This window comes from Euprymna scolopes, chromosome 26 (genome assembly GCF_053919585.1).
Source record: "Euprymna scolopes isolate OS-2025 chromosome 26, ASM5391958v1, whole genome shotgun sequence".
Taxonomy (NCBI): Eukaryota; Metazoa; Mollusca; class Cephalopoda; order Sepiida; family Sepiolidae; genus Euprymna; species Euprymna scolopes.
This window is the reverse complement of record NC_136507.1, coordinates 29374392-29385923: the sequence shown is the minus strand read 5'-3', so window position 1 is coordinate 29385923 and position 11532 is coordinate 29374392. Positions and strand designations below refer to the sequence as shown.

General features: G+C 33.5%; 1 pseudogene; it reads left to right on the top strand.

The window, feature by feature from the left end:
• Positions 1–2385: 2385 nt before the first annotated feature.
• LOC145248558 (5S ribosomal RNA) lies at positions 2386–2502 on the top strand (annotated as a pseudogene).
• The last annotated feature ends 9030 nt before the right edge of the window (positions 2503–11532 follow it).

The following is an 11532-nucleotide window of genomic DNA, read 5'->3' as shown; positions in this document are numbered from 1 at the left end:
CACGGTTTATTTTGCCTCTGCCGTCAATGATTGGGCTATGAAAACACGTTTCCTGCAAGGCTAAAAATTAAAACATGAACCAATAGTTACTACGTTATGCATTCGTAATGCCGGCGTTCGACCTTCACCTGGCAAATTTCATTTTTTTTTTAAATTTTCACACTTTTGCACCGATTTTTCTGAGCTAAACTCAAATGTAAAGTTTTGCAGGGATACAAATACCTTATATATGAAGTTTCATGTCTGTAAACCAAAAACTCTCGGAGAAATTTGGTAGGCAAAATTTGTTAAACAAAAATATATACGTATACATAAATATACACGGAAACAATTTCGTGTTTACTATAAACTTTTTACGCAAATATTATGCAAGTATAAATCTTGTAGAATATCTGCATTAATATAATTACACGTAATAGTTAACTAAAGATGATCATCCCATTAGAAAACTGAAGCAACTATTAGGGAATTAATTAAAATGAATGTTTAAAAGAATATGCAAAATAGCTAGATCTTTTGCTAGTGAATGCAATTTCAAAACCCATATATGAGAAAATTGTATTTTCTTTTTAAATAAATAGAAAAGAGTGTTTTTGATATGAATATCAATACACACACAAGAAAAACGAATTTATAGTAGTATATATATATATATATATATATATATATATATATATATATATATCCGTAAGATCTATTGGGTTTGTTTATTTATTTATTTCACTAGCGGTACTCGTGGAAACTCCACAGGAGACTCATTCATATGTAATTATTGATGGTGGCATTCTCTGGATGTTCAGTGTAAATGGAGACGCTCTGATATTATTTGCACCTATTTACAATGCCTCCCCACGAGACAGAGTTAGACACCAGAGTCGTTTTTTAACGCGAAGAAAATGTACAAAAATAAAAATTGTCTCAGCCGTGAAGGATTTCTCCTACACTGAAAGAGAACGAGAAATGGAAGTGCCGCATCTGAAGAACAGATACTACACTAAAACTGCAAAGGTATTTATTTAAGCTAGCGGAGACGCCTGGCTTTGCCGGGTCGTAAGTACGCTTAAATATGATATTTTAATTCTTGCAAATTTCCCATATATTATTACAGAGTTAATGTTCTATCGATTTTCAGATATTATAAAGTTGCGATTTCAAAAATAAAAGAATGCATATCCATATGAAATGGATGCACAGCTTGAATCGAAACCGAGACCAAAACTTTTGAATATATATATATATATATATATATATATATAACTTTTGAATATATATATATATATATATATATATATATATATATATATATATATATATATATATATAACTTGAGTTTCTTCAGCTATAATCGAAACCGAAACCAAAATTTATGAAGAATTCTTGGTAAAATTTTTTATAAAAAAATAGATGATTTAACTACTGTCAATTATAATCGAAACCACAGCTTATGAAGAATACTTGGTAAAATTATTCATGACAAGAAATCGAAGTCCATAACAATTTAACGAAAGTCACTCGGATGTAAGCGTGACACACAAAATAAATAACACACACGATATCCTATTAATATAAAGATTAGCGATTCTGTTGTATTTTATTGTTTCCTGTTGGGGTTACCTGCCCTTCATTTATTTGCGTCGCCCCGATTATTTTTTGTTATCACTATTATTAGTAGTAATTTTATTCATTAAATATTTAAATATCTTTTTATTTAAATATCTATTAAATATTTTTACATGCATAAAAGTTATCCATGAACGGGTGTTTCTGATTATCACCGGTCATCAGCTCGGTGGTAAGACATCAGGCTACCTACTGGGTAGTTACGAGATCGATCCTTGTAAACAGTTTAGCCATGATGACACATAGAAACACGTGTTCATAGATAACCTTTATGCACATAAAAATATTTAAGTATTTAAATAAAAAATATTTAAGTATTTAATAAATAAAATTATTAATATATATATATATATATATATATATATATATATATATATATATATATATATATATATATATATATATATAGGAAATTTATTGTTGTGAGTCCAGAATGAATTTACATAGGAAGATATCCTCTGAAGATGAGGAGAGATCCGACCAGCTTCGTCAGAATTCATGGTCCATTTATGTGAATTCATTCTGGACTCACAGCAATAAATTTTCTATATACTGCTCTGGGTACACATTGAGCACTCTAGTCCGTTTTTTTCACCACTGAAGAAATATATATATATATATATATATATATATATATATATATATATATATATATATATATATATATATATATATATATATATATATATATATATATATATATATATATATATATATATATATATATATATATATATATATATATATATATATATATATATATATATATACGGCATAATCACGTTGACACACCGGTTCTCATCAGATCACCGAAGTTAAGCAATGTTGAGCCTGGATAGTATCAGATGGGTGATCATTTGGGAATTCTAGGCGCTGTATGTGCTTTCCGCTTATCTTGGCATTGTTTCCAGTCGTTAGGTACGGGCAATTAATGGCTGCTTCGGTAGGGGGGGGTATGGTTTTTAACGTCGGTTAATCATAATAATTTTTAAAATTTTCGAGTACTTTTTTATTGTATTTGAAAGATTACAGTTTAAAGTTAATTTCTCAAAGAAAAAATGTATGTGAAGTAAAAAATACATGGAATAATTTTATCTCAAATCTGAAAAACCCTAGATTTCACGTAAAAATGCATTATGACAAAAATTATGTTTACATTTTTCTGGCAAGAAAAATGTAAGTTTTCTGGAGCTATTAAAGTCTTAAGATAATGAATTAATACAATAAATGTACTTAACTTTTGCAAAAAAAAAAAAAAAAAAGTAATGATAATCCAAAATTTATCACTGGCAGGAACGAGACTTGTTCATTCGTAAAAAAAAAAAAAAAAAAAAAAAAAACTCTACCGGCAAAATTCAGATATGTATGGAAGAACAACTTAGACATAATTTATGTCTTTGTTTAACATTATTCTGGCATACCGAGCGACATTTTTTTGAGTAGAATACCCTCCTTCCTTCATTTAAAAATGCATAAAAGTTATTTAAATTCATTAATTGTACTATCGATAATTTATTCTTTGAAAAAAAAGTAAGCGCCATTATTTATTAATATTAATACAGAATTACAATTGGTTAAAAAAAAAACAATTTATAATCATTGAAAAAATTACACACTAAAAAAATACAGACTTACGTTAAAATTTATCATAATGTTTACGTGATATTTAAAGTTGATGATCGCAAACAGGCGAGTAGTTGAAAAGACGACGAGGGTGGGCAAAACAGTCTGGTTTTCTTTTCAACTCTGCGCATCCGTACTTACCGACATGGAACGTTCGTATGATTTGTGCCATGTTTTAATTAAATTATTTTGTATGTTCCTGTTTTTCAATTTAATTTTTTTACTCTATTTTCCAAAATTATATGAACATTATTTTACGTTGATAATTATACGTTCTTGCGTGCAATGGAAATATTAAAATCTTACATGTAAAGATTACGTTAAAAATATAAGCGTAAAAAAAAGTAGAAATAATTTTTACAATTATAATTTTTTTTGTGTGAAAATATTAAATAAACAATGCTGAATTCAATGATAATATTGGTAGTTCGAGAAATTAATTTTTTTTCGAGTTATATCGAATTCATTAATACGGACTTCAGGGGCTTTTTTCGTAATGTTCGTGTAAAAATTATTTTATTTTTATGTTATTGTTACAAATTACGATGCTTTATTTATATAGAAAAAGCAAAAATAAAGTCTTGCGTTTTTTATTTACTACTGAAAACCATAACTTTAGTAAAGGTATTTTTTGTTTAAACAAAATAATACATTTTCACTAAGATTTAAATAAAAATAATTAGTTCATTATATTCCGTGATCATTATTTGATAAATACTGAAAATTTCATTAAAATTTGTTAATTTCCTGATTTTTGGTGAATTTTTAAGCAAAGGAAGGGGTCAAAATGTTTATACATTTTGAGCATCGGCATTCATTTTGCACGTACCTACCAGTCGCCCTGAACCTGCATTTGCCACTGTCAGGAGAGATGTGGTGTGGATTGCGCAACTCTTGCCACAAACATTTCACGCCCAGGCAGCCTTACTGTGGGCATCCACAGTCTGTCAAGATTGAAGGAAGCCTTCTTCGTTAATATATATATGTTTGTGTGCGTGTGTGTGTGTTATTTACAGTGCGTGCAATAAGTCTCCGATACACAGTAAAAAGTTAATTTATTTTTATTACACAAAAACACAAAAACAATAACAAAGTGCTATTCTGATGTATTTTTATATGATTTTTGGTACGGATTTTATTTATCATACAAGAATATATTCGAATAACACTTTGTTATTGTTTTTGTTTTCGTGTAATAAAATTTCATCAACTTTTTATTTTGTATCGGATACTTATTGCACGCACTGTACGAAAACTTGAATCATAAAAAAACCGTTTCCAAAATAACTGGATTCGGCATTAAATAACCCGAAAAGGGTTGATATGCCGTAAAACAAAATAACCAAATAACTCTTCTCTTTCTTTTTCTTTCTTTTCTTTATTTCTTTCTTTTCTTACCTTGTTCTGTTAATTTTTACCTTATTTCTCCATTTCTATATTATTCATTTTATCTTTACATGTTTCTTCCCCGTTTTCGTGTAATCAAAATAAATCAACGTTTTCCTTTGTATGGGATACTTATTACACCCACTGTATATATTCAGGCGATGTTAATACATGTGTATGCGTTCCCATATATTTGTCTGTATTATACCGTGTGTGCGTATATTTACGCGTGATTTTGTTTCCTTCGTATATAAGCGCTATTCCCACCCCCCTTTCAATAAAGATAGAACTAATATCGGACGTTCGAATTATCTTTCTCTGAATTGATATGAGACAAAGCAAAAAGACGAAACAGAAAAATGGACTGGAGCAAGGAACTCGAACAACAATGACAAAAACGAAGAACGGTGTAAATATTGCATAAGATAAAACCAGAAAATCGATGTACGCCTTTCGGGTCATCTACAGAAAAAAAAAAAAAAAAACGTCGAGAAAGGCCGCTGGACAGACAAGCCGATTCTTCTCAATCATTCCCTGTCCTTCGACGTTGGTCCCGGTGGCCGAACCTGGTTACGAGTCGAATCAGTGGCTCAGTGCACGTACGGTAAGGCCCCGGTCTCGTGTGCTACAAGTGCGAGACCCCACAGGTCTCTTCTTTTCTTATTCCTCACATACGTGCAGGAGAGTTTTGCAGCGGCGATGACCGAATCTACGGGGTGCCCCTCATTGTCATGCAAGATAAAGCCGCGCCGAAAAATCGCGACCATACACAAAAAAAAAATTGTTCCAGGCTGTGGTAAGAGAGTATCGTTGTGTTTCTCTCGCTACCCTGTCCGTTCCGAGCGCCAAATGATACACACGTTCACACCTCTCTACACATTTCCCCCAATTCTGTTAAGCGGGCGAGTGTAAAACTTTACTTAGTTATTGTATGGTTGAGTTTCTGTAAGGTTCATTAGGCTGCCAGATCTTCCTTTCTAACCCGAACACAACCCGCAAGGAATAGGCAAAACATAGATTTATTATAGACTAGCGAGGGGTACCCGGCGTTGCCCGGGTGTTTGTAGGTGTGTGTGTGGTGTTAAATAAAAAAGAAACCGGGGGGGGGGGTAGGATCGAAGCCGAAGCCCTGAGGCGAAGTTTGAAAATAAAATCGGCCAGCCAGAATGAAGCATTGTTATAAGCGAATAAGTGAAAGATGTTTGAAAGTCGTCGAGCGTTACGACGACGGCGATGACGATGTAAGCATTGTTATAAGCGAAGAAAAGAAAACAACGTTTTAATTAAGCGGGGGGGGTAATCAAAACATCGAAAAAAACACAAAAAACTAACGTAAGGCAAACGAACGATGAAAAAAGTTTGTAAAAATATAATGATTGGTTGCTTATTGTAAGAAAGAACCAACATTTTCAAACCAATGAAATATGCCCAGATTTACCAACATTCGTATATATATATATATATATATATATATATATATATATATATATATATATATGGTCTTGGCAGGCCAGCTTCAGTTTTGCTGCGTTGGAATGAATTTTGCTTAGGCTTTTTTTTTTGCTTGGCTGTCTTCCTTGTAGCTTTGCCAGGCCACTAATATATATATATATTTATATATATATATATATATATATATATATATATATATATATATATATGTGTGTGTGTACATATATATGTACATATATATGCATATATATATGTATATATATGCATATATATGTATATATATGTATATGTATATATATGTATATATATATGTGTGTATATATATGTATATATATGCATATATATATGTATATATATGCATATATATGTGTATATATGCATTAGGTTGTCCGGAAAATAATGGCCATTTCAGGAAGTCTGTTTTGAAATTGGATTTTATCATAGGATTTTTATTATATTTCAGGTAAACATCAACATGATTATTGATTTATATGTACTCTTTAATAATTTCTTACTTTTTTCTTTCAGAAAACGTTTTATGGGCGATGAGCCCATAATTTGGAATATGAGAAAAGAAGACACGATTACTTTTCCTGCATGAGTTTAAGCTTGGTAACAATGCTTCTCAAACAACTGCAAATATCAATAGGGCATGGGGAGAAGGCATCACAAGTGATAGAACAGTACGAAGGTGGTTTCAGAAATTTCGTAGTGGTGATGAGAGCCTTAAAGATGAAGAAGGTAGAGGGCGGCCATCTAATCTTGACAATGAAAATTTGAGAGCCATTGTTGAGCAAAACCCACGGCAAAGTGCCAGGGAAATGTCTCGGGAACTTGGTGTCAGCAGTTCAACAGTGTCGGATCATCTGAAGTTAATTGGCAAGGTGAAAAAGCTCGACAAATGGGTCCCAGATGAGCTCAATGAAAATCAACAAGCTCGACGTTTTGAAGTGTGTTCGATGCTCTTTTTGCGAAACATTAATGATCCATTTCTTGACCGAATAGTCACCTGTGAGGAAAAGTGGATCCTTTATGATAATCGGAAACGATCATGTTAATGGCTTGATTGTGATGAACAACTCAAACATTTTCCAAAGCCAAAGTTTCACCAACAGAAGATTATGCTGACTGTTTGGTGGTGTGCAATTGGTGTTATTCATTACAGCTTTCTGGATGCTAATCAGAGCATCACGGCAGAGGTTTACTGCAATCAACTCGAAGAAATGCATCATTTACAAAAATTGAGACCTGCATTAGTGAATAGGCGTGGTCCAATCCTGCTGCACGATAATGCGCGGCCTCATGTTGCGAGAAGGACACTGCAGAAACTCACAGACTTGGGATACGAAACTTTACCACATCCTCCTTATTCTCCAGATCTTTCAACCACGGATTACCATTTTTTCAAGAATTTAGCCGCTTTTTTAAGCAACAAAACTTTCAGATCTAATGCAGAGGTTGAATCATTTTTCAAAGATTTCTTAGCATCTAAGCCAAAGAATTTTTATCAACGAGGCATAAATGATCTAGTTGATAGATGGCAAAAATGCATGGCTGTTCAAGGATCATACTTTGACTAATTTCAATGTCTAGTGTCACCTATTTGATTAGTAAATCCTTTTTCTCTAAAATTGGCCATTATTTTCCGGACAACATGTATATATGTATATACATGTATATATATGTATGTATGTATATGTATGTATATATATGTGTATATATATTATACATATATATGCATATATATGTATATATATGTATATATATGTGTATATATATGTATGTACATATATATATCTCTATATATAATCGAGATAAGACACTGATTAGAAATCAGATGAAAGATCCTGATCGATATTACTTGAAGTAATACTTTCACGGCGATCCTAGCTCCACTATGCCTAACCTAGAACAAACGATAATAGCATCAAACAACTCTAAAATAAGAAAAGCCTAGGCCCCTCCCCCGCAGATTCCACCCACACAAAATTGTAATTGCCGGAACAAACAATTCTGCCCCTTAAGAAACGATTGCATGCACAAGAACGTCATATACTCATGTACAGTCACTGAACTCCCAACCACAACAGTAAATATAACTGATAGAACACCCAACAATCGCACTCAAAATATATTAACTATAGAACCAGCAACACTAGAGAACTCCATTGACTCCCACTATGCCAACCCCATAAATGAGGCACGCGGTAACACCCAAGTTACTCAGGAACCCCATCCTAAAAACGACTCAAACTTAATTATCCCTTCCCCCTCTGCAAGTCTATCCCACACCCATAGTAGAAACCCCAACAGCTTAAGCACCATTAATGCAAATGTAAAATCCCACAGCAATCTAATTAAACTTAGAATTTCCAACCATATAAGCTCCTTTAATAATGAAAATCCAAATAGCAATAGAGGCACCTCCCTAACAACTCTGATTAAAGACCTCCAACGTAGGAATATTCCGCACTCACTAAAATGGTATATGTTGAAGAAATCCAATTTATACACCCCTAAATCCAAATTCTGCAACCTTTGCACCTCAGAAGCAGTTGCAATAATAACATACCCTAAAGCCACAATAAACATAAAAAAAATGAGCTTATTTCGTTATGCAAGCACAGGAAAAAAATTCAAGCTCAAAACCACTTAAGTCACCATACCTGAACTAGTTTTGGCAATTTGCCCCTATATGTATACACGTGGAATTACACATGTATGGGTGTATATGTATGCATGCATGAATGGGTGGATATTGTATGCTTTGTATCTGTGTTAGTATATACGTATGCCTATATGTGTACCTAAGTATGTGCGTGTTTGAGTGTTAATGTTTGTAAGTGTATGTGTGTGTATGGCTGTACATATGTATGTGTATGTATATGTATATATGTGTCTGTATATGTATATGTGTGTATGTATGTATGTATATATATGTATGAATTTGCTTCCTTTAATTTTATTTCCTTATGTATGTGGGTGTATATATATATGTGTGAGCATGTGGGCGTGCGTTTTGTGTTGTGTGTGTATATATATGATTATGTGCAAAGGTGTGTATATGGGTGTATGCGCGCGCGTGTGTACATGTATACACGTTCTTATATGTATGGATATATGTGTACACATATATATATATATGTTTGTATGTGTGTGTGTATGTGAAGTTACAAACCTTAGCCGTCTGTATCTCCCCGGACCATTCGTATGCGCAGGCAAATGGGGATTACTCCCCCTCTCTAAAATAGAATTATTAGATAATCCCGATCATTTGTTGATGTATGTATATGTTTAACTCTGAGGTGCACACTCGTTGTATTTGTAGGTGTAGATATATCAGTGTGCACGCCTTTATCTCTGTATGGACATAACACTTATGTAGATATGTTTATTTGCTGTATGTATACGATGGTATGCATGTGCGGGTGTGACTTGCATGTTTGCTCACGATTATTGGGATGTCCGGCCGTGTATATGGACGCAGCTGTACACCCGATACGCGAGCATGCAGGCGCGCCTGGATGTATACGTAGTTCCCTGTGTATGCGCTTTTTTCATATGTGTGCAGGCGTGTATTTTTTATTATGGTTATATACGTAATTGTGTACACGTGTGTGCATGAATGTAAGGATGCGTGTGTATTTAAGTGTGTATGCCTGGTATGGATCAGTGTGTGTGCGTATGTGTATGCTATATATATGTATGTATATATATGCACATGTATGTGTATGTATATGTATATGTATATGTATATGTGCGCATATATGTGTGTCTGTGGGTGTATATGTGCTTATATCTGCGCTTATGTTTAGGCCTGACAGATGGATACATAGTTTATTATTATATAAATAGTTAAATTCAACCACGTTTGGACAACCTCGCACCCAGCCCCGAAGTTACATTAAGTCCCCCATGATAAAAATAGCTAATTAACCACAGTATATAAAGCATTCACTCAAGCATCGATTCCAACCCATCGAACAGCAAAGCCAACTCATCCATAGATCGCTTCCAAACAGAAATATATAAATTTTAAATAAATTTAATTAAACCAGATAACACTACGACAACAAGCGTAATGAACAAACTGCATCTCAGTTAATCCAGTTACTTTTAAATATACCCTCAAAATTAAAAGCACTCAACCTCAAACTCACTTAAATAAGTAATCCCCCAAGCATTCCAAAACTTCAAACTATGACTCGTCCCCGTCTCCACCTCCCCACCTCACCTATCAACTCAGCTAAAACAGCGGGCCCACCCCATCTCATACACAATCCCATTTAAAATCACAAGAATATCCATTTTCCATTTGAACTTAAAATTAAGAGGTCAACACTGAACACTAAAATACAACTCCCCCCGAAGAAATTCCATTAAGCACCTGCCTGCCCACCCAATCTTAACCCTCCCCCTTCTCTCTTTATCATACAAGTTGCTGTTGAACTCGAGGTCGCCCATACAACAGTCATTCGTTATTAAAAGCAAATAGGGAAGTAAAAAATGTTAGATAAATAGGTGCCGCATGAATTGAACGATAATAAAATAAATCGTCGTTTTGAGGTGTTTTCTACGCTCCTTCTCGACAACAAAAACGACCCATTTCTCAAGCAGATTATGACGTGGGATAATCGGCGACGTTCGGCATAGTGGTTGGATGCCGGAGAAGCTCCACAACACTTCCTGAGGCCAAAATTGCACAAAAAAAGGTTATGGTGACTGTTTGGTTGTCTGCGACAGGTCATATCCATCACTTTGATTTTGTTCTCTTTTGAAAAAGAGCAAGAAAAATTAAATCTGCACAACTAAGATGCGCAAAGTGCATAACGCTTGCACTGCAAGATGCACCATGAATATATATATACCACGCACTAACTGTCACGAGACAGACAATAGGTTTAAAACATGCGACAAACGTTATATATGCTTATATATTTTTCCTAACATAAAATGAAACGTGGAATCAATATTTAATATTCCGAGCTACTTTTTGTCCCCGTTTTTCTGTTATGGGGGGGGGGTGTTGGAGAAATATATTACTTTTGATGCTTCTTTAAGAAACTTACAGTTGTGACGTAAGCAGTCCTGATCATTATTAAGATTTTCCGGGGCAACATCGAGTGGCCTTGCTGATAGTCGATTTAGAACATCTACTAATATTATTAAAAAGAGTAAAATGTTTGATAATGAACAATAAGTTTCGTGGTAAAATTTTAAATTCTGAAAAAAAAACCCCCCAACATATAGAGGCATATATTCGAATTAAGAATTTATTGTTTGACAAAAGGAATATATAGAAGGGGTTATTTTAATTTTCTTAATCCATGGATCTTCAATAATGGCTCATATCATCAGAGGAAATGAAATGCGGTTAGCAAAATGTTCAGCCGCGAAAAGACGCTAGCTTTGCTTTTCAGCACAATTATTGGAAATTTTTGGTGAATGATA